Here is a 4,700-nt window from a genome sequence, read left to right as displayed (position 1 = left end):
AAAAAAAAAAAAAAAACCCTGCAGTTTGATAAGAAATAAGAGACAGAAATATCTGAGAAAAATGAACAGGCTGCACCACCTAGCGTGGCCTGTGTTTGGGAGGGACAGAGTTTAGGGGCTGCAATTTTGTTTAGCTCCGCTCTCCATGGGCATTGCGTTGGATGAGGCACCTTCAGAATGAATTTGGTGAGTCTCCAGACTTCAAAATTTATATCTAACGGCTACTTTTCTATCTCATCAAAGGCTTTGATCAAATACATCAAAACAAAAAAAGGGCTTGGCACCCATAGCTCAATGGATAGGGCACTGTCCACATACACCGAAGTTGGTGGGTTCAAGCCCAGCCTGGGCCTGCTAAACAACAATAACAACTGCAACAACAACAAAAAATAGCTGGGCATTGTGGTGGGCACCTGTAGTCCCAGCTACTTGGAAGGCTGAGGCAAGAGAATTGCTTAGGCCCAAGAGTTGGAGGTTACCATGAGCTGTGACGCCATGACACTGTACAGAGGGTGACATAGTGAGACTCTGTCTCAAAACAAAGAACAGTTACGCTCTTCAGTTTTTCTCAACTTGTAATATTTGTAATATTCTATTATTTGCTACTCATAGCTGAAGAGTCAAAGATCTCAATGTCTTTTGAACCCAAGACAGGTCTCATAAACGGACTAGAGGGCCTGCTGAGGACTCTGGTCCTTATTGTAACCATCTCACTTATGAGATGCCAGAGGAAGTGTTCCTATCTTGATGGGGGTTGTGAACCTTCACAGGCTTTACACTACCACCTGAGAATTTTAAAACTGTGAAAAGCTGAAATCAGACCTGAAATCAACATGGGAAGAAAAGCGTTTAGAGTTCGTGCAATGAACTTAGCATACTGTTCAAAATTGGGCACCCTGGCCTACTTAGCAGAATGATGAAGCAGTAAGTCCCTCTCTTCTCAATTTTCTTCTAACTGGAAACCATCATGTAGCTATTGGGAGTTGGGTTGCCAGATGGAAACTGCCTAACATAGTGCCTGGCATATGGGGGTGGTGGTGGTGAATATTTGCAATTGTTACTGTCACTCACCACTTCAGTAAACAAATTTGCAGTGGGGTTCAAACGCCTGCCATTCTCTGTGGGTGCCCCCTGACATGGAAGTTGCCCATTCACTGTAGTTCTTCTTTCCCAGCGAGAAGTATAAAGAAGCACTTGGATAACCCTATCAGAACCACCTGATGTGATAGTTAGGAATAGAATATTGGGCTCTTGGTCACACGCGGTGGCTCACACCTATAATCCCAGCACTCTGGGAGGCTGAGGTGGGGATCACCTGAGCTCAGAAGTTCAAGATCAGCCCAAGCAAAACTGAGACACCCTTCTCTACCAAAAATAGGAAAACTAGCCAGGTGTTGTGGCGGGCACCTGTAGTCCCAACTATTTGGGAGGCTGAGGCAAGAGGATTGCTTAAGCCCAAGAGTTTGAGGTTGCTGTGAGCTGTGATACCACAGCACTCTGCCTAGGGCATGGAGGGAGACCCTTGACTCAGAAAAAAAAAAAAAATACTGGGGCTCTTGATGTCTAGCCCCATTTCCTTTCTGCTGCCCTCAGGAGAAAGAGCTCAGCTTATTGTTTAGGTGACGTCATTCTCTCCATTGCAAAGGAATTTATTTTAGAACAATTCAATAATCTCTCTGAGAGGGTAAAACTCTATTGGAAAGATCTTCAGAAAGATGAAATTCATTATTAATTTCATACTCCTTCATTTTTTCCAGATGTTTCTTAGAACTAAGAATACTTTGTACAGCTAACTGTATGTCATATACTACATGTGAGAAATCACTGTCACATTTATGGTATGGCTGTGAACACATTTTTTTCATCATAAGAAATAATTGACAAAAATAGGCTGTTAAGAATTTTTTGCTCATGCCTTCATATGTATGAGCCACACCAAACTATGCTGTAGCTCATCATTTATTTATGGAATGAGAGTTAACTATTCTGGAGTCAACAAACTGTTCTAAATAGGCAAAATGTATTTGATGATTATTAATCATTCAGTTTAGCACAATTTGGGTCCACAGTATATGGATTATTCATGAACAAATTAACTCTTTCTAGTATTTCAGGTTGTGCAATTCTAGCCAATGTTTTAAGAATTTAAGTACAGCCAGGCACAGTGGCTTATACCTGTAATCCTCGACTTCTGGGAGGCCAAGGTGAGTGGATCATCTGAGCCAAGGAGTTCCAGACCAGCCTGAGCAAGAGTGAGACCCTGTCTATAAAATATAGCCAGGCATTGCGGTGGGCACCTGTAGTCCCAGCTATTTGGGAGGCTGAGGCAAGAGGATCTCTTGAGCTTAAGAGTTTGAGGTTGCTGTGAACCATGATGCCAGGGCAAAGTAAGACTCTGTCTCAAAAAAAACCCCAAAAAACAAAAAAGAATTCAAGTACAGGGCAGCACCTGTAGCTCAGTGAGTAGGGCGCCAGCCCCATATACCAAAGGTGGCGGGTTTGAACCTGGCCCCCAAACTGCAACAAAAGATAGCTGGGTGTTGTAGCAGGCTCCTGTAGTCCCAGCTACTTGGGAGGCTGAGGACAGAGAATCACCTAAGCCCAAGAGCTGGAGGTTGCTGTGAGCTGTGACACCACAGTACTCTACCAAGGGTGACAAAATGAGACTCTGTCTTAAAAAATAATAATAAAAAAGAATTCAAGTGCAGTCTGTTTATTTGCCATATTTATGTTCTATAAAGTCACTGTGAACAATGAATTAGCAAATACTGAACAATTGCTCACAGAGGAGACCCAGGCTCTGGTCAGTGTTTTTGTCAGTTAATACATAACTTTGTTTTATGTGCATTTCTGTTTAAATGGATCAAATATATCCTGTTGATTCGTTAACCCTGAAGTCATGATCAACACCACTATGTCTCATGCCTGAATGGAGCTTAACACACAGACACATTTTCTCCATAAAGCATGTTTCAGCCTCCTCGTGCTTAGGATCAGTAGAGAGCACCTCAGCTCTATGCCTGGGAACCATTTTAGACAGTGAAATCACCAATAAAAATGGAAAAAATGTGACACTGAATTTGCCACGGAAAAGACACACACTTCTAGTAGAAACAGCACAGCTTCACCTTGTCAGGCCCCGAACCCGGCCCCAGCCAAACTGCAACGAAAGCCGGGTGTTGTGACGGGTGCTGGGCTATCTGCTGGGAACACACACGGCAGGTGACAGAGATTTCCACAGATCCACCAAAGACCAGCAAGTGCTGTAAGCATTGTTCTCTGGGGTTACAAATAAATTTTGATGTGTAAGAGAATTCACAGATAGGGAATCTGCAAATAATAACAATTAACCGTATTCCCACTAATGTCAGGGAACAATAAGAAAGTGCTACATACAGGAGAAAAAGGAAAAGTTCTTGGAATTTTGTGTCCATCAGAAGATTTGTTTAGTCACTAAGAATACTGACTATGGAACCTTCTATCAGGCGATCTGGGAGCCAGGGAAAAGCAGATTAGCCACCCTAATTGACTGGGAAGCAAGATACACATTTAGGAAATGACTTAAGAACTCAGTAAACAGAAGATAGCATCGGGCACAGTGGTTCACTCCTGTAACCCTAGCACTTTGGGAGGCTGAGGCAGGAGGATTGCTTGGGCCCAGGAATTGGAGATCAGCCTTGTTATCAATACCTGTGGGTTCTGAGACGCTCCCAGGATAGAAATCGAGAGACTAGACAGACATAGCAGCAAAGAAGTTTACTTAGCTTGAGCACAGGGAGCCAGGAGCAAGAAAGGGAAGGTTTGGGTTGCTCCCTAAGGATGAGGACAGTGTGGGGATTGTTTTGTTTTGGTGGGTTTTTTTAGGGTACAAATGATTACGTTACATTGTTTGCATTTGTTAGGTATAGTTCAAGTTATAGCTGAGCCCTCACCCAGTGGGTGTGCTGTATACCCTTCCCTTACACTGTGCATGTTAGGTGAGAGCTCGTCAATTCCTGTCCCTCCTCCTCTCTTCCCTTTCCCTCCTCTCCACTCCTCCCCTTGAATTTAATTGTGTTTTTCTCTCATGTGGGCGTATGGTGGTTTATCTGTTGGTTTCATATTAGTATTGAGTTCTATATGGGTTTTCTAAAGGGAAGGGTTACGGGGAAGCATATGTAGGTGGAGTTTTCCTACCACCTGCCCAGTAGCTTTCTATAGTCACATATTGTAGGGAGTATTAGCATTTTAAATCTCCAAACCTGGGCATGATTTTTACTATTATAATGAAGAAAAAAGTTACTGTAAGTTGGAGCTGAAGCCTAACTGTGTCTGCAGGGCTCCAGGGAAGTCTTTTTACTCCCTAGAGCAGGATTTTTCAGTAACAAGATGTGGGGCTCTTGTTCTTAATTGGTTGAAATTAGATAAATTGTAATCTCTTGACCATATCAGAACAAGAAGCTATATCAAAACAGGAAACTGATTAGTCAGCCTGTCTCAGCCTGAGCAAGATAGACCCCCATCTCCACCAAAAAATTTAAAAATTATGGCTCTGTGTCTGTAGTACAGTGGTTACGGTACCAGCCACATACACCGAAGTTGGTGGGTTCGAACCCAGCCTGCACTTGCCAAACAACATGATAACTACAACCAAAAAATAGCCGGATATTGTGGAGGGCGCCTGTAGTCCCAGCTACTTGGGAGGCTGAGGCAAGAGAATT

This window comes from Otolemur garnettii, unplaced genomic scaffold (assembly GCF_000181295.1).
Source record: "Otolemur garnettii isolate 467f Iridium unplaced genomic scaffold, OtoGar3 scaffold00213, whole genome shotgun sequence".
Lineage (NCBI taxonomy): Eukaryota > Metazoa > Chordata > Mammalia > Primates > Galagidae > Otolemur > Otolemur garnettii.
This window is presented reverse-complemented; position numbering follows the sequence as displayed.